Raw genomic sequence first — 25,355 nt, forward strand, 5'->3', positions numbered from 1 at the left:
CTTGCTTTTTAGGCAAAACAATGAATGATGCAATCTGAAGCTGGTATTGCATCATACATGATATGAATTGCATCATGTTATTCCTAGAAGTCGTGGATGATGCAATCATAACGAAGCTTACATCACTCTGCTGAACAAATTGCCCTATATCAGCTCTAGAAATCATACAGTGTCGTGCTCTCTTATTTGTCAGTGTTTGATTTTGCAAAGGGACACATTTCTGTTTAGCCAAAGTGAGCAGAGATGCCTCGTACTTGTGTGAACAGTGCAGATAACTTCTGCTATGTTTGTGGTGAAGTGACTTTGCATCACAAAAGCGCAGTATAACCACTATGGTTAAGAAAGCCTATCACCTTTATTTTGGCTGCAAAATTGGAGATCAGGACAAGAGGTGGGCCCCACACATATGCTGCAACACTTGTGCAACAAATCTTCGCCAGTGGTTGAACAGGAAAAGGAAATCTATGCCTTTTGTAGCGCCAATGATTTGGAGAGAGCCAACAGATCATACCAGCAATTGTTACTTCTGCATGGTGCCTCCAGTTGGGAAAGGTGTGTCAAAGAAGAAAAAGTGGACTGTGCATTATCCAAACATTCCATCAGCTATACGCCCAGTGCCCCACAGAGAAGGACTGCCGGTTCCTGATGCACCAGAATCATTCTCACTTGAGTCAGACGAGGAAGAGGAAGAGGATGAAACTTCTGGTCCTGAACCATCAATGTCACAGGACCCACATTTTCTCCCATCCTCCTCCTCTGAACCACACCTCATAACACAAGGTGAACTGAATGACCTTGTCAGGGATTTGGAACTACCCAAGAGTAAGGCAGAGCTGTTGGGCTCCAGACTACAGCAGTGGAATCTCCTGGCAGGTGATGTTAGGGTTTCCATGTTCTGTGACCGTCAAAAGGATCTTGTCCCATTCTTCTTCATGGAAGGTGATCTTGTAGCCTGCAACAACATCGATGGTGTGATGGCAGCCCTCAACATCGTTCACGATCCAGATGAGTGGAGACTGTTCATTGATTCATCGAAGACGAGTCTTAAAGCTGTTTTACTGCATAATAGCAATGTTTTGCCATCAATTCCAGTTGGTCATGCAGTCCATATGAAGGAAACCTATGACAACATGAAACAACTTTTGAGGTGCATAAACTATGACCAACATCAGTGGCAGCTTTATGGCGATTTGAAGGTTGTTGCTCTCTTGCTAGGTCTGCAGACTGGATACACAAAGTGCTGCTGTTTTCTCTGCGAATGGGATAGTCGTGCAAGAGATTCCCACTACATCAAGAAAGATTGGCCACTCCGACAGTCATTGGAGCCTGGGAGGAAAAGTGTTCGGCATCCACCACTTGTTGAATCAAGGAAGATTTTGTTACAACCCTTACACATCAAGCTGGGTCTGATGAAGAACTTTGTCAAGGCCATTGACAAAACACAAGCAGCTTTCAAATACCTCCGTGGAAAATTTCCAAGGTTAAGTGAAGCTAAGATAAAGGAAGGTGTCTTTGTTGGTCCTCAGATTCGTGAACTTCTTCGAGATGATGCATTTGACCATGCACTGCGTGGCAAGGAAAAGACGGCATGGAAAGCCTTCCAGTTAGTGGCAATAAATTTTCTCGGAAACAACAAGGCAGACAACTACAGGTTGTTGGTGGAAAACCTCCTCAAGGCATACAAAAGCCTTGGTTGCAACATGTCACTAAAGATACATTTTTTGCACTCTCATCTAGATTTTTTTCCACCGAACTGTGGAGCAGTGAGCGACGAGCACGGCGAGCGATTTCACCAGGACATTGCAACAATGGAGAAACGCTATCAGGGCAAATGGAGCCCATCAATGCTTGCAGACTATTGCTGGACAGTGACAAGAGATGCTCCATTTAATGAATACAAGAGACAAGCCAAGAAGCGCCGAGTAGACACTGAATAGGACTAAACTATGTACATAATAGTTTTTTGCCTTTTGTTTCATAATAAATTTTATTTATATAACCCTTTTGCTGATTTTTAAAGTGTTACATAAACAGGACAGGTGAAATATTATCATGTAAAGCAACCATAAACACATGAAAAGACCTAGGTTTACAATTTATGATTAAAACTCTACTATCTACACAATATACATAGACATAAAATGTAAAAACTTAAATATCTTAGAAACAGTAGCCAATCAGTTGTTTTAATTGTCATATTTGAATTCAGCCCATCAAAATATATAATAAATAGTACATTTTATCTCTGAAGCAGACGACTTCTCAAAAATTGTAGACCAGTGTTACTAATGTACTGAACTTTTCCCATCCACACAATCCTTAGACAAGACCAATTTCTCTCTAGTGACTTGAGCCCATTTTGGGGGATGCAAAGGAATCTCTTGATTAGTCTAAGGGTATGTCTACACCTCAGTGTAAGGCCAGGGGTCTAATTCAGGGTCAAACCTAACTCCCCTTCCGCCTACACAAAAATACACTGACCCAGAACTCAGACTCAGGGTCCCAGAATCTGATGGAGGTGGAGATTCCAAGCCTGAATCAAGCCAGAATCTGCTGGTCAAGCCCTGTTGCTTTGCAGTGTAGACGCAGCACCACTGAACTCTTGCTCTGGGAGTATACCAAATGTATCCCACAATCCCCAGGGCTGACTTTTTGTCCTCTGGTCTATCAAGTTTGGTGGACAGTCACTACACTGCACCACGGACAAAGGGCTAGTGTGTTCAAGTTTTGGGAGGGCCCTTGGACGGCTGCGATTTGGGTAGTTGGCCTCTGGTCCATGTAATACAGTATAGATGCTGGAGCCCCGGGGTGGGACCCAGGATTCAACAATTCCTAGCCTTGGGTTACAAATGAGCGCAAGCTCTAGGTTAATAAACTTGGGGTTTGCTAGCTCAAGTTCTGCTAATCCTGAGCTTATGTTGCAGTGTAGACATATCCTCAAATACCACTGGCACTCGCTCTTAGTGATATTTCACAAGATTCTGTATTTTGCTAAAGCTGGCATAGAAAGGATGCATGAAAGCTCTCTGTAAAGTCCATTCATCTTGTTTCATTTTAATGGCTATACATCAACATAATTACAATAAAAGTCTTTCATCTTGATCAGAGTGCTAGAAATGTCTGGGAGGGTGCACATGTGGCCAAACTTGCATAATCTAGGGTGCAGAACTAAATTTAATGTTGCTGTTGGAATACCACTTCAGATGAGAGTATTCAGAATTAAATACTTGTTGTGGTTAAACTTTAAAATTACAAATCAAATATTGCACATTTTGAACATAGTGGTCTCTTCCCACCTTAGTGACAGACAGCAGGAGCAGCCATGATCATCATTTTGTTATCTGCATGACAACTTTCTTACTAGTCAATGTCATCCAGTTACAGAACAGTTGTGATATTTGTCAGCAGAATATACTCGCCACCTTAGATCCAGGGTTGTGAGAAACTCAGTCTGGAGTCTTCAGCTTTGCTAAGAGGTTACTGGGGACTCCCACGGAGATCATCTTCCCTGTTCTCTGACTTGAGATGGGGACTGTTCGTCCGCAATTGGCTGGGCCTCAATATGTAAGAGTATGTCTCCATGGGGGAGTGGGAAACACGCATTAGTGCATATTGTACCCTGGGTCAGCTGACCTGGGCTCATGCTACAGGGCTGAAGAAGCACTGTAGGTGTTCCCCCTAGGTATGGAGCCTGGCTGTGAAACCTGGCAAGGAAGGAAAGTCACAGAGCCTAGGCTCCCACCCAAGTTGGAATGTCTACACTGCTGGTTTTTTAGCTTCATCCAACAAGCCCCATGAGCCTGAATCAGTTGACCTAGGCTCTGAGGTTTTATTTTTTTCAGTGTAGATGTACGCAAGTCACATTTAGCTCTGACAATATCTTGCTTTTAAATACCCTTGAAGTGTTGGGCTTCTGCTGTCAGTCTCATTGGAAGTAGCCCTGATGATTCCCCAAACTTTTTCTTCCCCTTCAGAGATTTCTTCGCACTGCTGCTTGTTCCATTTTAAAACTGTTAGATATCCATAGTTCCTTCATGGAACCACTCTTGCAAACAGCGCCACAATCAGCAAAAATTGTCTCTCTTCCTTTTTTTCTTGTGTTTTGAATTAAACATTTGATTTGGTGTCTCACCTCCTAGCAAGCGAAGTTATAAAATGTTCTTCAACATTCCAACTGTTGCCTTTAAGCTTCCCATTTGGAAAAAAAAATTAGACTAAATTTTCATGAACTTCAGTCCTGAGCAAGTTCCAGGGAACACCTTTTTAAATACAATGAAAGGGAGGGAGAGAGATGCGGCATTATGGGCTCATCTTCTCTAGGATCCCCATGTTAAGAAACAGTGGTAATGTATGCAGGTTTTTTAACTGTTTAGCATAATACTGACTTGGTATGGATGGGCAGAACTCTGTCTAAAATAGTCCTTTAAAAACTGTTCAAGACTTTGACGCATCTCTGACATGGCACTTGCCCCATTCAGAGTTACCAGACTCTTCCAATTAAGGATAGATCTGGGCTACCTTCCAAGCCCATCAACCCTCTCTGTCACCCTCCACCCATCCTTACTCCCAGCCCGATAGCTTGTAAAAAGTGCATTTAGTTGCTTTGACATGGCAGAAATAACCGATTTTATTTAGCTTTAGAGCTTTTGGCATCTACAAAGCTGCTGGGTTGGTTTTCTCTCCTTCTACAAGGAGCTTATATATAAAATGGAACTTTCTTTTAAATGCCCCATGGTAGAAGTTATCCAGAATCAGAGTGCTTTCCTGTACATCATCTTAGCTAGAGTGATGTGACATCTGAAATTGTAGATCCATTGGGGGGGGGGGTAGAATTTAAACTTCCATAAAACAGAAATTGTGAGACACAACTGCATAATCCCTGCTGGTGATCAGTCCTGCAGCCTTTACCAAGTCTTCTGGGGTGCTATCAGAGTTCTCCTGGGTTGAAAAACTGCTCAGACACTGCTCAGTGAGGACATTAGACTGACCAATACTTGGAGTATGTAGACCAAAAATCTGTGAGATGGTAGTCCAAAAATACAGAAGTGAGATGCCCCTGACTTTTTGAACTCTTCTATGTTATGAAGAGCCACCCTGAACTTGAACATCTCCTCTGCCAGAAAACCCCACACAACAAATATCAGGCTTGGGTTTGGTGAACTGAGGGCCCAAACTGGGTTTTGGGGTCGCAGTTGACTTTCCATTTAACTCTCTATCATAGCTCTAATGTATATGGGCAAGGGGGTGGAATTAATCCTCTCAAGGTGACTGTAATATTGGACCCCATAGTGAAGTTAACTGATAATTTGTCTAGTTTAATATTGAAACTAGGGCAAAATGCTGCTTGTAGGGGAGGAATAAACTATGAACCTTGGTGCTGTATTGTCTTTTATGTCTGGGAGGGGAAATGCATCCTATGGCTCTTTAAAGGATGAGACTTTCCAGTTAGTCTTTACAACACAACTTTCATAGTATAGCCTGTAATAAGCTGACATTCTCCCTATTTAATAAGATTTAAAAAGTGGAATTAATAGAGCGTATAGGCTGGCAAAGCTTCAGTACAAGCAAGTACAGTAACAAAACTCTGGTTGTTTTTTGTGCAGTCAGATGAGTTGAAAGAAGAACCTGAAGTACTCTGGCAATCAAACCACAAAACCAATTATAGGCCTTAAATTTCATTGCGGTCTTATCAATTTCTTCCTTGTTGATGTGTATATGAGCAATAGTTGAGCTGAAAATGGTTTCAGTACTGTCTGGGTTTATTAATACTCTGCAGTTAGCAAAATTTTTGACACTTAACACACAAAATCTTGTTCCCTAGTGGGGGGAAGGGAGGAAGTAGCAAATCCCACGAAACTCTTGTTTTGTGGCAACAAAATAAGAAGACTAAACTAATCTACAAAAGCAATTTTTATTACCCTAAATCGCATAAAAGAGCATTCCTTTTGAGAGCTGGAAAAGACTCCAAAATTATTTCTGTACAATACATTATCTTTCTGGGAAAAAACCAAGCATTGATAAATTAGGATTTGGTATGTTTTCAGAAATCCAAATAACATCACATTGCTTTGAATAAGCTGAGCAGTTTTTGAAAAGAACAAAGGTTAACGATGGATTTTTTTTAAAATATAATATATGTGTCTAATTACAAAATAAATTAACTTTGAGGATGCACTCTGTAGAACTGGTTATTTTTAATGTGAGCAATTCAAGTAATTTGAGGAATGCAGGCTGTAGCTAACTGAAGAGGTAGAAGTGGAGTGGTTGAGCAGAAAAGGGTTGCATACTGCAAATCTAAAAATGTATAGAGTCAGGATGACTGCAAGCTTCTGTGCCATGAATGGAAAAGGGTAATAAAGCTCAAACCTAGCAGACCTTAGTGGGTTACTGAAGTTCATACTAAGCTATTGTCAAATAAAACTTTATTCAAAAATATATCTCGGAGCAGTGCATCTTCCCTAGAAGGAGACTTGAGATTTTTTTTTTTTTTTTTTTTTTTTTTACATTCAAGATTGGCTATTAAATTGAGATGTACAAATTTACAAAACATAAGTCAAAATATTGTAATAAGTTTATATGCCCTTAAAGTACAATCCTTTTGTACTTTATTGGCTTCATATAACTGGGTTTGATTAATGCATGTTGTTTAAAATGCCTGTATTTTGGGGGATGGGAATGGAGTTCAGGCACTAGTAGAAATGGAAATTTCAAAATAAAAATAAAAAAATCCTTAGATACAGGCATTGTCCTACCTTCCAACAGTCATCCATGAGAAAGGGGTGTGTGTGTGAAAGGACTAGTAAATTCTGCATTAGTGCTTTCTTTTCAATTTTGGCTCCTGGGTTCAGTTTCAGATAAGGTTTCGGTGACCTACATTTTTTTTTCAGAATACTCCTTCAAGAAGTACCATCTTGCAACTACAGCCCCTACAAAATCCTTTTAAAGACAAAGAAAATGTTGCCAGGACAGGAATAAAGTTTCTGTTGTTCCTCTGCATGAGTGATTGTTTTAAGTATGCTTGTAACCTGAGGTTAAAGGGAAAAAGTGAGCTTGGCTATAGTGGAGAAGACTTTTGTTTCTTTATATATAATAATAATTATTATTTTATTAGATCATATTTATGTTTTTATGCATATAATAAAAATACAGAGTTATCTTCACCTCTGGATGAAGGCGACTTTAAAGTCGTAGAAGGATCCGTGTCTTGTTTCCTCACGCGTGTGCATTGCAGTAAACCTATTTCTTACTGATCTTAGAAAGATGTACAGTAAACTTGGTCATTACTGTATTTCCCTATTCTTCTGTCTGTCTTATTTATTCCCACCTGAAGTACATTAGTAAAGCTGCTGTCTATCAAGTATGGAAGATGTCCAGTTTAGTACAGTACAGCTGTAGAATTCTATATTGTTCATAGTGACTTAGAGAAGCAGAGTAACAAGTTTTGTTGTTTGTTTTTTTTTTATAGAAGGAAGGTTGATCTGTCCTTGGTACAAAAGTATACATCTAGAAAGTATACTTAGTATTCACTCAAACTATGGCTGTACAAAGAAACCTATTTGAATATTAATGTCTTACTAGTAGGGCTCACCATCTTAAATGTTTAATGGGCATTCCATGAAAAGCTTTGCTTCAGCTCTTCGCCAATGCAAAAGGCAAGTTAACTGCATTCATGCAAGATGTTAATTGGATGGACAGAGTGCATTGGACAAACCCATTGGAAATTACCACAAATTGTCCACTTTTGGGGGGATGGGAGTAGGGAGTAAAAATGTACTTTCAACCAACTTCAAAGATAGGATGGCTTAAATGAAAGCCAACTGTGTCTTGACACACAACTCTATAGCAATACCTTTGTAAAAATAAATCTGGAGTAGAAAGCTTTATTTCTTCATACAACAACTTTCTATCATGCCAGGTAACAAGATTTGGTACTAAATCTGTACTTGCTTGTACAACACGGTTCTACATTAGCAAAGGATTATTCTATTGTAACATTCATGTTGGTAAAACCCCTGACATTTAGACTTCCCTGATTTGTTTAGGTCAGTTGATTAACTTTCCATGTAGTGACTTGTGGTGTGTTCAGTTAATTTAGAGAATGGAGATTTTTGTAGTCCCATGGCATGGCCTTGCTAGATATTGATGAAAAGTCCTAGACAACTGGGCAGTTTATAGACATTCCAGCTAATTGGACTTCAGAAGGCTTTGATATTTTTTGAAGATATAATAATTCTTAAGTGGGTACAAGGTGTATATATTAAGGGGTTTGGAATGAAACACCTTTGTGGGGAAAAATGCAGCTGCTTGGTGTGTGGGGGTATTCTTTTGGACAATTGGTTTGGAAAGCTGTTGTGAACCTGGAGATGTTCTAATGTTACCTAATGCTTCCCCCACCAGAATATCCTTTTTGAGTACTCCTCTGCATCCCTGGTCAAGATGTTAAGTGTCCTTAAACTAGCTTAAAAGTTCCAAATCTTAAGCATCTGGTAGTCACAATTTTACACTCCATAGAAGTCACATAATATACCAGTAAGGGGAGTCCTTTTCTCCACCAATTTTAAATATACATCAAAATGATATAATTATACCCATACATGAGTAATATTCTGATCAACTCATAGTGTTTACCCCCACAACCACTGTTAAAAGCCCAGTGCAGTTTACTAATACACCCATAAATCATTAGTTTGCAAAGAGAGTATTGTATCTACCTACTGACTGCATACAAAATCAAATGGCTAGAAGTTGACATATAAAACTGCTAATACTATGAACCATTCAAGGGTCGGTTAACATTTCCATTAAACTTCAGGTTTGGAGGAATTTATATCTTGCATGTATGCAGCTTATTTGGGTCCCAATAAGAATAAAACTAAAAATGGGTCGAGACAAATATTGCATACAGTATCTGACTTGGGTCAAACTTGCATGAAAATATAGAGGGCTAGATTTATCAGGTGATTGAGACATTTAAATGAAGGAAGAGGAAACTAATTTGCAAGTTTATTCAACTATTAAAAATGGAAGGCTTGGACAGTGAGGACACATAGGCCTTTTGCATCATGCCTTATAGCTGGCTGCCCTTCTGTATTGTAATGATGATGATAAAGCCAGAGTTAAGATGACCAAAAAGGAAGAAAGAAGAATTGAGTGTTATGTGAATCCATAGAGGCAGAATCTTAGCATCATATTACAACCTGAAAGAACAAACAGGTTGATAGACACCTAAACGAAAGGTGTCTGCATAGATATAAATGCAGTCCAGGAGCATGGTGTGCATCACTCTATAAACATTTACTGATGATGTGGGAAGAGGAACTGCTTTCAGCAGAAAACATTTAAGTTACTATAGAAAGTAGTTCTCATGGCTCTAACTAGAGTGAAACAGATACCATGGTGTGAGAGGTGGTTGTTTGAGGGGTAGAACTGAAGCTGCCAGGTGAAAATGGGGAGGGATATGGGCTGGGTAGGGAAGAACAGTTCAGAGGGAAGAAAGAAGATGAGTTTGGTACTGCAGTGCACAATATTGTGAAATAGGATATACTGGAACATAAAATTGGACAAAAGGACAGCTGAGGATTCAGGGAGGCTTGCATAACCATGTGCGCCTTCTGGAATATCTTGTGTCAATGTTCTGCTAAACATTCCACTCATTATTATAGCTTTACTAAATAAACCCTCCTACTGAGCAGCTATAATGAACATTTTACACTGAAGATTTCTAAACTAACAATACCATCTACAGTGAAATTAAATAACATACTTACGTGCACAACTTGTGTAGGAAAGAACATTTAATGACCTTCTCTTACCTAGATTATAAGGGGAAATTTGTGGAGAACGCTGTCACAAATAAGAACTTATAAGAGGAACGGAACCGGTTAGCCTCCTTTATGCCTAAGCTTTTAATGAAAACTAGTTGGCCCTTTCAGTTCCTAATGGGCTGTGTTCAAATACTAAGCTCTCTATTTCTATAATGTCATGTACTGCTTGTTCGGCATCTTTTTAATTAGTGACATTTTATTTAGTCCAAATTAAATATGCCAGATGTAGCCGATTTAGTGGCTAACAATGATGAGTGAGGGGAGGGGAGAACGAACATTATAGCCTTCTGTTCTCAAGGGAAGTTTTTTATTTCTAGTACCACAAGAGAAGTTGGAACGGTAACCATGGCAGCAGGGAATTTGTCCCTGTATGCTAAGCAAAGAGTTGATTTGTGTGGGTTTTTGGGGGTTTGTTTGTTTGTTTGTTAATGCCCCCACCAAGAAGGAAGGGACATATTAAATGGCCTAGAGCAATGCTTTTTAAGGGGGACATTGTATGGGTTAAATTAGAGATGTTAGCCATGGAATTAAAGCTGAAGTTGTTACTAATCACTTGGTCCTATCACAGCACACTAGTCTGAATACATGTGAAAGGAAAATAAGACCATAAGAGATGGGAGCAAATATTTTTTTAAGTAGTAAAACCTATACATAAATGTAGCTGTAGACTTTCATTTTAAGATATTTTGTATAGTAGCAACCTAATATGTGATTCCATTTGTAATCTCTCAAGTATACTACATCTCTTATATTTAAAAAAAAAAATCCTTTTTTGTGAAAGTGAGTACAGTTCTTGCTCCCAGCAGGTTGAATTCAGAATATACTTGGAGCTTGTTGCAGTCAAGACAGTATACACGGAAGCAGCCAGCAATCTCAGTCATGATGGCACATTCCCAGATACTGCATCAGAAAAGGAAGCTTTCCCTTTTCGATTGGTTGTTTCTTGAATGTGAATTTAAGGAAACCTAAGAAGGTGTTCACGTACAATGTCTAAACTCCCAGAGCACTTTTACATAATAAAAGTTTTCCTCTTAATGTATTTATAGTATTTAAATACATTGTGTTTATGAGTGTTTAAATACAATGAAGGGGAGAATCTGAAAATGATGAAAATCTGATACTAATGTGTAGAAAGAACTCTTGAAATGCCCCTTATGTAACTCTTCCTTGGTAGAGATCTATAGGTATTTATTCTAATCACGCAACTGATGCTTACACAGTTGCACAGAAAGTTTCCTAATGTGAGCAGCTCTGTAAAAAAGCATTATTGTATGTGACAAATGGAACTATAAAACATTCGAAAGCTGCAGTCAGCAACAATTAGCCAATATTCTCTGCGTGAAATCTCTCGGTCCCAGTGCCTGTAACTTGGGGAAACAGCAAGTTAAGTAATATTGCTGAATTCTGTACGTTGAGGAAGAAACTGATGGCCAGGCATTAGCGATGCTTTGCCATGCCACTGTCATTAAGCCTGTCAACCCTCCCGGTTATAAAGCACCCCTCCTGTTATTTTCAGAGCAGTATGAGCTCTGCCTGCTGGATAAATCTGTTGTGAGCTACCGCTGATGCTATCAGCGTGGAGGAAAATTACATTTTAAAGGTGTGCTTGGGCTCTTGAGGTTCTGTTAGCGTAAAAGAATGATTGATTATATTTTTACAGTTCTTATAAGCTATACAGAATAGCTTTATACTTATGTCCATATAATTAAAGTTATTTTTTTATTGAGTGACATTAGAGATTAAGGCCCAGCTTGACAAAGCCCTGGCTGGGATGATTTAGTTGGGGTTGGTCCTGCTTTGAGCAGGGGGTTGGACTAGATGACCTCCTGAGGTCTCTTCCAACTCTAATCTTCTATGATTCTATGACTAGGCTATATTAGGTCTGAGTTAAGACTGTTTAGCTGAAATGTTCCTTCTGTCCATCTTATCCCATCTGTCCTCTTTAGCACCAGCCTCAGCTGCCTCTCACCTTGGTGTTTCCTCCCTTCGGATAGTTGTAGCTATGTAACCCATCTTCTTCCATACAACCATGCTTGACTGTTGCTTAGCCAACAGAATCTTCAATGTATCTTTCCTAAGTTAATTGCTCCAGTCTCTTAACCTTTTTTGTTATCGGATTTCCCTCCAATTTGTCTACGTTTTCCTGGTTCTGAAGTGTCCAAAGGTGGCCACAGTAACGGGGGTATGTTCCAGGAGCCATATAGAGCGGGCTGGTTTTAGTCTAAAACACCTCTGTATGTATAATCAAAAATCTCATTATCTTGGTGTTGCCAACTTTTGTGATAACTTTTGTTTGCCCCAAGAGTCCAGCTTTGGGAATTGGGAATCACAACTTTTGTTTTCTTAAAGTCAATATTTAGCCCTCATGGCTGCAGAGAAAAAGCTTACAAATGTGAATCTTAGACACTGACACCAGAAAGCAAATAAAAAGAGCCCCAAATGTGGTGGTTTGTAAAATCTCATGATTTTAAAGCCAATCTCATGATTTCAGGGAAAAGGGTGCTGACTCGTTATTTTTGAACACTTGGGGTTGACAAGTACTGCTATCTGCTACTACATTGCATTAGAAGCTTGTATCTAAATTGCTGCCCGCCACTACACCTTTTATGACTTGGCAATACTGTTAAATGTATTTTTAATTAAATATTTTGTTTAAGGATTAATTATTTCTTATGCACCCACGTAAATTAGCTTTCCTTTGTCCAGGTTGAATCTCATAATTTCTGGCTCTTTTATTCTTTGTCCTCAGTTCCATATCATCTCCCTTTGTAATTATATTTAGCATGTCTTCTTTCAGTCTGCCGATGATTGAGTGAGCTCAACCCTAATGCTGTCTGGAACAACCCTGCACTAGACCTCTTCACGTCCCCGCCATCCCCAAATCGCTTTGCTCTCCGTTCATAGTTATTCTGCCATTTTTCAGTCATGTCACAGTGTTGAGATCCCAGCAAATAATTGTTGATACTCTAACCCATCTGAATTTTAAGAAAGTATTTAATAAATCTGCTGAACTTCCAAAATCAGTCAAGTTGGTGACACACTCAAATCCATGCTGCTTATTGTTCGCTATCCCTGTGCACCATTATGACACCACTAGGCCAGCCCCATGCATAAGGATTTGGGGGAGAGTTGGTGAGAATTATTTTGGCCTAGTTCACAATCTTTCATGACTGACTTTGTTACGTGTGGGGGAGGGGAAGGGTACACCATGTCTGTAGTTCACCCTTTCTCCCCAGCCCCTCTCCAACAAGCCTTCTGCAGTAGAAGTGAATATCCAGCTGCTTTCTCCTTTCAACCGTAGTGATTGGTTTATATCAGTTTGTTTTCAAGGAGCAGGGGTGTGCACAGGAATTTAAATTTGACCCCTTTTGGGGGGGCACAGAAGCTCGCTGCTCCTCCTTCTCCCCCCCACCCCCCCAGCCCCCAGAGGTGCTCGCTGTCCCCTCTTTTTCCTCTGGCAGAGCTCAATCTTCCCAGCCCTGACCCCAGCAGGCACTTGATCTTCCCTGCCTCCCTGGGGCCGGAGAAGTTCTGTGCCCGATGACTACTGAGGGGGAGGAGGGGCGTGCCCTGCTTGCTCCCCCTTGCACACACCCTTGTCCAGGAGAATTTATGAAAATGTAAGCTGAAATCCTATTTCATGGTCCCCAGAATCAGGCTTTTAACCAGGTGCTTGCATGTGCTTTAAGCTGTCTGTAGCTTCACTTAAACTCCCTGGCAGTAGGGGGACACAGCTGAGCATACAACCAGGAAGTGAGGTATAAGGAAAAAGAGGAGACCCTGATGATAAGACGGTCTCCTTACCAGCTAGCTGCAGGAGTTTGCCTTTAAAATAAATATGTATACCTAGACCCCATATAACCTGCAGTTTTACAGCCTGTGATGCTAGGAAGGGGTGGGGAAGCAATGGTTTCCCATGAAAACCACAGCTTCCACAGCCGGCATTTCTACAGTTAAGGGATGAAAGTCCAGAAAGAGCATTAGCCTCAGTTGCCTAGGGGTGGGCAAACAATTGTTTCCTAGGATTAACTCAATAGATGTTTTGTTTTGAGGATGAAGAGAGAAAATTGCATAGTCATTATTTAGGGATGAAGGGTTGCAAAGTGGTCCTTGTGGCCATTGCTTTTAAATAAATGTCCTCACTGTTCTGCTGTATGCTAGATGATCTGTAGAGAATGAGCATCACACAGTGATCTCCTGCCATGTGGCTGAATAACCCCAGCTTATGCTCTACTGTGTGACTGTGGCACACACTGTTGTCACAAGCTGCATTGACCTAGAACTGTTTGTAGATATAATGCTTAAATCTAATGAAATAAATATATAAACTGCATGGTCTCTTTTATTTTCAGTTGACTCTAGATGAACTGTCTAACTCAACTTGCCATTATTTTAAAAATAAATCTGTTTACATGCTATTTCTAAATTTTAAAATAAACTTCTTAAGCAAGACCCGGACCCCAAAATTGATGGCATGCCAGGTGGACTGCTGTGATGAGCAGCAGGATTGGATCCCCCAGTAGCAATAGCCCTTTCCTGATTATTAATGGGGCCCGATATTTTGCACCATAACCTCCCTCACTGTGTTTTCCCAGGAAAAACATAGGAGGTACTGTTCCAACTTTGGAAAAGAATCTCTCTCCAAAGTGGCCAAACATGAAGAGAGTAACTAAATTGGATAAAAAGGCTGAAAGAGCTTATGAACACTTCTACAACAGATGTTACTCAGAGAACTGCCTGGTCAAGAACCTGGTGACCATGTTCATGTCCAAGTGGATGGAGGAGGGGGGGCTGTCATGAAGAAAAAAGAATTCAGCGCCCAAATCATGTGATTGAGACTGACAGAGGAGAGTCCAACAGAAACTGTCAGTGTCTACAATTTGTGCCTCAGAAAGAACAATCAACAGAGCAAACTCGAGAGATGACAGATGCAGAATAAGGGGGGGTGGGGGGGAAGCTACAGATTCCAAGCTGACCACAGCCAGTCATTGCAACTAAAGGACAGCCAGATGACCAAGTTGTTATGCGTTCAAGTCATGTAATCAGAAAACCAGTATGATTCAGAGACACTTAACAGGCAAAATTAGCATGAAATATAAATATTGTAAATGGTGGGAATGTGGAACTTAAAAGGAGGAGATGTAATGGATGCTAGAATGTATTATATTAAGTCATTAGGTAGCACTGGGTGCAAGCATACCTTATTTAAGATATTCTCAGCCATACAGACAGAACATGAGAGGATTTTATATTGAACACATCTAGTGTGTATCTCACTCAGAAGGAAGCTCTGTAGCCATTCCATATCTGGCACAGGAGCATAATAGCGAGTCCTGCAGCATGTCTGGGAGGGTGTCTTATCCAGATACTTGCAAATCAAAGTGGGAAGCTAATTCTAGAGTCCAGGACCCCTAACTGAAAACGGCCTGCTGGCTCTTCATTTGGCCCCGGTGCTCTAATCTCAAGTGCTTCATTTGCCATTGTCTCAGTATCCTACTGGGAAAGAAGCAGCCATTCAAGCAAATGGGACTCGTACCATTTTATTTAAGCCAATGTGAAGCTACTCCGTAGTCTAGTTATGCTATCTGTCAAACTTTACATGGACGTGGTTCCTGTTGTTGAAAGCCTGTATCGTGAGGTATATGTGGTCCTAATTCAGTTTTTAAAGAATACTTTATAATGGCAAAAACCTTAACCAAAGAAGTTGCAGACTTTGTTTATGTTCTCTAAGAACTGTCCTTAATCTTGATTTTTCTTTTGATTGTCCTTTCTGGACATACGTTTGCAAGAACTTTTCTACTTAGGCTTATTATCACTCCCTCCTCTCCCTTCTTGAATTGAAGCTAAGAGATGATAATACATTTGGTACATAACTGGGGAAGAGGGTAAAATATTTAGAAATAGATTTCATAGTAAGGAATTTTTCATAGTCACTAAAGGTTAATGCCAGACAAAGCTATTTAATTATTTTAATTACATTATCCAAAGTGTGAAACAGTGGCTACAACTTTTAAGAAAGGCTCTGGTATTCTATACATAATTAGTTATGTGGAAAAAATGGCTTGTGGATTAATAGCCAAACCTGGTGCCAGGGGTGGCTAAATTTAGGGGTGGTGGTAGGAGAACTAGACAGGGAGACATTATATCTGTTTCTTTACTACATCAGAAATCTAGAATACCAAAAAATGTGTACAACTCAGTGTTTTCATTAGATTCCATTCCAGTCCAGTTCTGCTGACCCAGACAATTTCAGTATGCATATAAAGTGAACTGTATGAAGCTTGCCCTTTATGTGGGATGACCTGTAAAGTACTGTTGAAGTTTTGGCAAGTTTCATAAATAGTAACGTAGCCGTGTTACAAGAATCCAAAGTCAATATAGTTCATATTAAATGAATTGAAAACTGGTTATCACTAGATCTCCAATACAACTAAACTCTCAAATGGGGGTGTTTCTAATAGGGACCCACAGGGTTCACTTCTTGGCCCAATGGTGTTCAATAGATCTATCAATGATATGGAAGAAAATATAAATCACTGCTGATAAAGTTTGTAGATGCATGACACAAACTGGTGATGTGCTCAATAATGAGAACATTCAATTCTATCTCTCTCCTCTATTCCTCATCCTAATTTCCCAGCCTGATCTATAATTTGGAACTTTTTTTCCCTCACCCCACTTCCCATCTGCATCTCTGAATTTTATAGGTGGGAAAAGTTAGAGGATCAGCTGGCTTATCAAGCTGCTGCGAGTTTTGGGAAGGAAGATGTGGTAGGGATGAGATAACATTGGGGACAGACAATGCACTGTTTTTGTTGCAAATATACAAGTCTGTGTCAGGTAAGTGGTAGAATGCAGTTTTAAATATGAAAAGTTCATCACTTGGGGTAAAATGATTGTGACTACCATGGTCTTAGTTTGCTGTGGCCATATCCTAGTCCTTTAGTATTGGTAAGCTCACAACTTGGATACTCCCAGGTATGATTCAGTTGCATACAATCATTCAACTGTGCTCTCCCTCAAACATTCCAGGTGAGCAGCTTTTCAATTGGAATGCCAACATGGCACATAATCCTGAGACTAATTGACATATTTGTTCACTTGGAAGTCATTAAGTATCCAATGTTTTTAGCTTCATAACAGGTCATACATTTTCAAATATATGTTTGGTTATTAGAATTTCCTATTCTAAATATGGGGGTGCAGTATTCACCGTGTCATTGTGTGGTGACTAATGGCAAATGTTTACTTTTTAAAATCAGTATGTGATTATTACTGAGTTTCTGGAATGTGCCCACATTCCACTTTCCAAGTCAAATTGTTCCTCTGAATCCTGGAAGGAACATAAAACTTGGTAACCTAGCAGAACGGAGGGGTGGGAGTGGAAACAACACTGAATTCTTAATTTAAACACTCACACTTAATGCAATGTTAAGATTAAATAGTCAAACGTGGAAGTCAATACCAAGATCTAGGTTCTTATAATAACAATAACTCTTCTCCTTTGCACATGGGCTGTTAAATGTACCTAAATATGGTGTGTGCCATGTAGGAGACTTAATGTTGCTATGAGAACCTTAACCTTGGCATTTCCTGGCTTTTAGATGTTTACATGCAAAAAACCCTACTGCAATATGAAGGTTCCACACAATATTTATTGCATGATTCTTGCTAAAGAAAACACTGTGCAATGAATGATATTTAAAAGGTCCCAGCTGCACTTTGAAGTTCACACCTTTATTGCTGGTGCTGCTGTTTTAGAGGATTCCCCTCCCCCCCCCTCTGTTGTTGCTTTCTGACTCCAGTCTTGCAATCAGAAGGGGAAAATTATAGGATTGACATATATATTTCAGTGAATCACTTAAAATACCTCTTACTCCTCTAAGCTAAATACATTAAAGATTGTGAGGTGCTGAGACACTGCGTAATGGGCAGCATAAGTATCTTAGGTAGATAACTGCCCTAGAGCAAGTTAGGGAAACTGGACTATAATACCACAGTGTGCAGGGCCGGCTCTAGGTTTCTTGCTGCCCCAAGCAAAAAAAATTTTGGCTGCCCCCCCCCCCCCCCCCGGCGCTTTTTTTTTGGCTTTTACACATGTTTGCACTTTGCAGTTTTGTTTTGACTGTTTAAAATTAAAAAAAAAAATGAAAATAGAGAATTTGTAGGGGAGGGAGGCAGCAGCCTCTGGGGCTCCAGCAGGCAGAAGCTCCCCAGGGGTCCTGGGGACCCTCCCGCCTGGCCCGACTCTTACCTTGCTGCAGATCTGGCCTGAGGTGGAGTCATCTCTGGTCACCGCCGCTCCCAGGGCCAGGGGTTGGGGCTGCTGCTGGATCCCAGCCCTGCTCATCCTTGGGCTTCGCCTTGGCCCTGGCACGAACTGGGCTCAGCCCGGGCTGTCGCTCCGCTCCCCTCTCCCCTCCCCTGACAGGAGGCGGCAGAGAGGAGGAGGAGGCAGAGGCGGGGACAAGCCGAGGAAAGTACGCTTATTAAGTTTGCGGATGATACCAAACTGGGAGAGATTGCAACTGCTTTGGAGGACAGGGTCATAATTCAAAATGATCTGGACAAATTGGAGAAATGGTCTGAGTTAAACAGGATGAAGTTTAACAAAGACAAATGCAAAGTGATCCACTTAGGAAGAAAAAATCAGTTTCACACATACAGAATGGGAAGAGACTGTCTAGGAAGGAGTACGGCAGAAAGGGATCTAGGGGTTATAGTGGACCACAAGCTAAATATGAGTCAACAGTGTGATGCTGTTGCAAAAAAAGCAAACATGATTCTGGGATGTATTAACAGGTGTGTTGTGAGCAAGACACGAGAAGTCATTCTTCCGCTCTACTCTGCTCTGGTTAGGCCTCAGCTGGAGTATTGTGTCCAGTTCTGGGCACCGCATTTCAAGAAAGATGTGGAGAAATTGGAAAGGGTCCAGAGAAGAGCAACAAGAATGATTAAAGGTCTTGAGAACATGACCTATGAAGGAAGGCTGAAAGAATTGGGTTTGTTTAGTTTGGAAAAGAGAAGACTGAGAGGGGACATGATAGCAGTTTTCAGGTATCTAAAAGGGTGTCATAAGGAGGAGGGAGAAAACTTGTTCACCTTAGCCTCTGAGGATAGAACAAGAAGCAATGGGCTTAAACTGCAGCAAGGGAGGTCTAGGTTGGACATTAGGAAAAAGTTCCTAACTGTCAGGGTGGTTAAACACTGGAATAAATTGCCTAGGGAGGTTGTGGAATCTCCATCTCTGGAGATATTTAAGAGTAGGTTAGATAAATGTCTATCAGGGATGGTCTAGACAGTATTTGGTCCTGCCATGCGGGCAGGGGACTGGACTCGATGACCTCTCGAGGTTCCTTCCAGTCCTAGAATCTATGAATCTATGAGGAGGAGCGGACTGTCCGGGCGCCATGTTACCCCGTCCTCTGCAGCCGGAGTAGGACCACGCTACTGGCTCCCGCCTGGGGGGGGGGGGTGGCCGCTTCCCGCTGCCCGCGGGAGAGCGGCGTGAACAAGCCGAGGAGCGGCCCGTCCTCTGAAGCCGGGGCAGGGCCGCGCTACAGGCTCCCGCCGCTCTCCCGCTGTCAGCGCCCACCCCCCAGGCGGAGCCTGTAGCGCGGCCCTGCTCCGGCTGCAGAGGACGGGCCGCTCCTCGGCTTCTTCACGCCGCTCTCCCGCGGGCAGCAGGAAGCGGCCACCCCAGGCAGGCGCCGGTAGCACGGCCCTGCTCCGGCTGCAGAGGACGGGCCGCTCTCCCGCAGGAAGCGCCCCCCCCCCTCAGGCAGGCGCCGGTAGCACGGTCCTGACCCGGCTTCAGAGGACGGGCCGCTCCTCTGCTTGTTTGCGCTGCTCTCCTGCGGGCAGCGGCTACTTCCCCCCCAGGCGGGAGCCGGTAGCTCAGCATTTTGCCGCCCCATACATTTTGCCGCCCTAGGCACCAGCTTCTTTAGCTGGTGCCTAGAGCCGCCCCTGACAGTGTGGATCTATGCTAGACAGAGCTAAAATCTTTTCAGATATGTGCCGAGCGTGCTCAAAGTTACTCTTCAACAAAGTTACTGTTGAATCTGAACATTTTCCCCTTCTTGCTACTCTCTGAACCAAGCAGAAAGTGTACTACTCATTAAGGGTAATCCACATGCAAAGTTAGAATCTACAGTCATTGACAAATTGTCAGTAAGTGACATGGGATTAAGACACTGAAAGCTCTCACTTCTCTCATAACTCAAACTCCACGATTTCGTTATTTAAAAAAAATAATTAGAATAACTTTGAGGCTGAGGAAAGTTGGAAGTTTTCCAGAAAATTTGTCATATGAAAACAGGCTTACAATGAAAACTCCCAATTTAATCATAACCATAGTGGTTAGTACCTATGTGTCTTTTGTAATCAGCAGATGTTCTTGCATTGTATCAGCTAACTGCAAAAATCTAACTGCAAGTATGGTCATCTTATTACCTGGATGTTTTTTTTAATGTCTAAATGATTTAGCAGAGTGATTGTGGATTCAGGAATCTGATCCAAAACCTACTGAAGTGGTTCTTTTTCTTCTGTTTTCATGAGAAGCTTGCACATAACAAGTCAACTAGGTGGTTCTTCAGGATACACTGGTAGTTTACGGAGATCCCCAAATCTACTTCTATGAGAAAAGTGAAGCATTTGCAGAGCCACCAAAACATTTATTCCATTAATTTTCAAGCTGAGCTCACTGTCTTTTGGCTAGCCAGATCCCTCCATCCCCTTGTATGCCTTTCTTAAATTGTTGAACACAGAATGATTGTGACATAGGTTAGTTAGCATTGGTGTAAATTCATCTGTGATTAAATTTGTGTTGAGCCCCAAAAGTAAAGGGATAAAAAATTCAGGCCAGGTCTACATTAGAAACTTTTGCCAGTGTAATGTTGGTTATGGATGTGATTCTTATTAAAAAAAAAAAAAAAAAAAAAAGATTTCTATACCGGCAAAAGCCCTAGGGTAGATGCAGTTATACTAGTATAAAAATGCTTTTGCTGGTGTTAATTATAATGCCTACCTCTTATATAGCATTTTTTAATATAGCTTATTTTGCTTGGGAAACTGGTACAAGCCCTACTGGCAAAAAAGTGCATTTGACTGGATCAGCTGCCAAGGGTTTGCCAGCATCGCTGTACTGACAAATCTTTTCTAGGGTGGACCTGGCCATATAGCAGAACAAAACCAAAGAGAGTGAAGCAGTGAGGCAATGAGGGATGATTGGGTAATGATAAATATAAAACCCTTGTTCCCAAGGAAAGGAAATTAGGAGTACCAATAGGGCAGAGGGAGGAAGATAATGTAATCGTGACCTTGAACTGGGTTTATTTTTATCTTGTCCCTTTTAATGATCTCATTACTTCATGTAACAAGCACCATAGTTGCTCCTGGGAAAGTGTAGGCTGGAAGGTGAGGTGTTCCTTCCTTCATAATATAAAACCACTAAACTGGTGTATGTTAAAGTGCTTTCAATTTTTAAGTCTGTTCAAAAAGAATTCTTCACAGAACAATGGCGCAGTCTGTTATCTGTTCCTTTGCATTGTAAAGCACTGAATGTGCAGCCAATCGGAGACTCTGACTGGCTGAACATTCTTAACCTTGATTTTGAATGGAAGGTACCTCGTGCTGCTGACAAAACTGAGTCCTTGTTGTAAGTCATTGTTCCAAGCAGTTGACTGTTGCATTTTACTCTGGGGGGTGGCGAAGTAAAAGTTTTGTTTAAAACTGATTTTTCTGGACCTCTGCTAAGTGTGTCTGTAGCTTCTACCTACTGGAAGAGAGTGCTTTATTCATAGAAGAAACTGATTCATTTTCCTTTAGTTAGGTCACTGGTGCAATATCAGCTGTGCTCATGAGGCACCCTCTGATTTATAGCAGAAATAGGATTGGGTGTGGAGCACTTACAAGCTTGTATTAGTAGATTATGCCATTATGTGTAATAATATTTTTTTTTTTAAATAATCAAAACTAGCTGTCTCACTGACCACTCCTGGCTGGCTTGGAATTAGGCCTGTTGTAGAGGGAGAGTACTCGTGCTCAGCGCTCTCTCTTTTTATCATTGAAACAATGGCAAAAATAATCAAACTGCTGTAGCAACCAAGTCCACTTCCTAAAATATAAAATTTTATCTTAATATACAATATTCGTGTGGACACCTCCATGAAATCTAATTCAGTAGCCTCTTTTCCCTTCACAAAAGCCCGTTATTTAACACTGCATTTCCCCACCCCACCCTTAAAGATTTTAAGCTTCACCTTGTTGCGCTCTCCTTTGTTTCTACAAAATCTGGTTAACTTGTGCTGTCTCTGTTTATTGTAGGGTTACATTCACGCAATTTTGTCCCTCTATTGGTATGGTCTGTTATGTCCTCAGTGTCGATGGTGGCATGTGACCTCTTGCTGTTCTCTCCTACTTATGCTGCTTTATCAATAGGGAAATGTAACTTGTTCCCTTCCATCCACCCACTACATTCCAAATCCCCAATATATCAAATGAAGGAAGCTTTAAAAAACTGAATGAATGAATTTCTTGCTTTATCTAATGCAGACTTGCAGAAGGGAATACCTGGATTCTTTCTGCAGTGTATAGCTACAGGAAAAAAGGACTGCAGAAATATCAGAGGTGTATCTGAGCCCACGTCTACACTAGGAACTTAGGTCAGGATAACTACGTCTCTCGGTGTATTCCCCAGTGTAGACAGCTCTATGTCGTTAGGAGAATTCACCTATCAACACGGTGTTCCACCTCCCCAAGAGGCGGTAGCTTATTCCAATGGGAGAAGCCCTCCTGTCGGCATAGTGTCCTCACTGAAGTGCTACAGCAGCACAGCTGCAGCGTTTTATGTGTAGACCTGCCCCGACCCTGAATAGACTTCAGCAAACTTCCCATCTCAAAAGAGCTTTTTGGTGTAACACACTTAAAAGCAATAGACTGTGATCTGAAGTTGTGAGGTGGGGGAAGGAAATGGGACTAGCACAGAAGCAATGTGGTCAGCATTTCAGTACACGTCAGGTGCTAGGGCACCGGGGAGAGAGGCTGCTGCCTTCTCCTCCTGGCTTTACTGCAGCAGGCTTTTCCCTAGCTGGAAATACAAAGAAAGGTGTGGGGTGACTCAAGGCTTTTCTCCCTATCCCACACAAGGGCTTGTTAGACATTTCTGATAAAACAGCTCTGCATCTCTCTTGGGTCTCACAGGCAGCACAAGGGATGGGCAGCCTGCCCTATGCTGCCAGGTGCTTCCTGGCTTTGTGCAAGTCTCCAGGCAGTGAAAAGGTCTTTTCCCATCCTCCGCCAGGATCCTGGTAATTCCCCTCCCCTTGTGCTCCTGTTCTTCCGTTACATTACTTGTAAAACACTCCTTTGCAAAGTCTGGGAAAGAGAGTGCCTGAGCATTCCCCTCCACAGTGCACGAGTGATGTCAGCAGGCTAGTTCATGAGACAGGAAGTTCAATTAAATGGTTTTGTTCCACTACAGAAAGCAGAGTCAGATAGATACACAAAGCCAACTGAAAGTAGATATCCCCTCCCCCCCCCCCAGTTATACTGCTCTTGTGTGTTACTTGCAGTAATAATAGGTACAAAATTTTAAGATGGATATGGGATTATTTTCCCCCTGCCCCGATTCCCCTCTCCCCCTGCAAAAAAAAAGAGATGATTCTCTCTTTAAGATCAGGTCCAGACTGTAAACATGGAAGCCCACTATGTTCCCATGTTGTGTAATGATGTATTTTTGTTTAGTGTCTCAGAGATGCATCCCTTTCCTTTATTCGAAGCTAACTTCATTGTGGCAGAGTGGTTTTGTAACATTGCTAGTATTTCAAGATTGAGATCACTGTGTGGAGATAATACCTTTATACTGTAAAATGTGTGCTAATTACTGAAAATAGACTTGTCTAGGGACACAAAACAGAGGGGCAAAAACCCATCAAATGTCTTCTGGCTAGGATTTCTATGACTTGGTTAAGTGTTACCAGGAGTCTGAGTGCAGCTGTAACATTGTACAGAGTGCATACCTTCCAGAGAGCTACAGCAACCGGGATTCCCCCCTCCTCCTCTTCAGAGCCTGCTTCTGAAAGAGCTGGCTCATCCCTGCTGTCAGATGAAGCAGTTTCCTGAATGCATGGGTTTGAGTCACTTTAGCTAGATTAAGCTTTAACTCCTCCCTAGCTGGGCTTGAATTTGTACATAGCTATGGGAAAGGAAAGGGGGAGGGGAGTAGCGAGGGAAGTGGTGGGTAGCTGTCAGACCTTAGGTTCATGGAAATACTGTACCTAATCAATAATCTAGCGCCAGCTCTAACCTGTAGCACAAGAGTGAGCTGTTAAGATGAGCCACTCATATTCCACTTGCTAAATCAACAGTCTGTTATAATGAGAACTCAGACCACTAAGCAAGCATTTAGTTAAAGGAGTAGGGGGAGGGGATAAGCCGGCTAGGAAGAAGGAAGAGGTAGCAGTAGCAAGCAGACTAGAAGTTCAAGTGCTTAAGTTGCATGTAGATGACATCAGCTGCTGTGAGACTGGGCTATTGAGAGATTTGGCAAAGAAATCAGAATTCAGGGGACATGCCTGCTTTTGGCTCTGGGATTTCTGCGTTCTTTTCCTTTGAACTTTTTAAGATCAGAGGGGTTTTAAACATTTGTGGGTGTTCATAAAAAGATTTCCTTTGTAATTTTTTTCTTACTGGGGGGGAATAATTTGGAAGTCTGATAGTGTGTGGGAAATGATTACATCAGTCACAGGGAGGGCTAGGATTGGTCTACACAGTGTGGTTTGATTCACTACCTAAAAGATTGTATGTAACCCTTTGAGTGGAGCTCTGGAAGAGTTGTCTGCTTCCCCAGAAACAGTACCCAGAACAGGGGCTACGTGACAGGTACAGTACAGTAATCCACTGACACTACAGAACACCCCGAGTGTGCAGCTTAGTCTGCAAAGGGTTGGAAGAGGCAGAGAACAAACTCTTTCAAGAGGCAATCTATATTTAAAATGCCATCTTGTTCTTCTGACTGCTGCCTTTTACGTGCTGTTGAGGTAAGATTTTCCATATCAAATTACCCACAAGGTTTCTGCTAGATCAATGTCCTCTCTTGCTAGGATGCAGAATGTTTTAATTTGGGATTAAAATAAATCTTGGTACTCTAAATTTGGTTATATGGGGAAACAATTTTGCAGTAAGTGTATTGTTTGAGCAGAACAATGCTAACGGGAAAGCATCTGTATAATTCAGGGGTTGGGGGGAGGTTTCTGACACGTTCTCTTTAGCTCCATTAATGTTTCGAATGTACAGTGTATGCACATTTGATTTCAAACTCCTTAAATCTAAGATGAAAGAGAATTCAGGGGGAACAGAGAAATGTGTGGACAATGCTAGGTAATTCATATGTGGATAAACTGCAAGTGGAAGTTAGAAAGGCGAAACAATCAAAAGTTAGTCCTGAGCAAGGGAGCCATTTTTAATTTTTAGAATTCAACATAATTTGATGTAAATGTTCAAATTCAGTAGACCCCAAACTAGTTTTTT

General features: G+C 41.4%; 1 protein-coding gene across 3 annotated transcripts in view; it reads left to right on the forward strand.

Annotated features, from left to right (window-relative positions):
* Positions 1-25,355, forward strand: part of GRB10 (growth factor receptor bound protein 10) — a 144,350-nt gene that overhangs the window by 82,530 nt on the left and 36,465 nt on the right. The window lies entirely within an intron of this gene.

The sequence above is a fragment of the Emys orbicularis genome, chromosome 2 (genome assembly GCF_028017835.1).
Source record: "Emys orbicularis isolate rEmyOrb1 chromosome 2, rEmyOrb1.hap1, whole genome shotgun sequence".
NCBI lineage: Eukaryota > Metazoa > Chordata > Testudines > Emydidae > Emys > Emys orbicularis.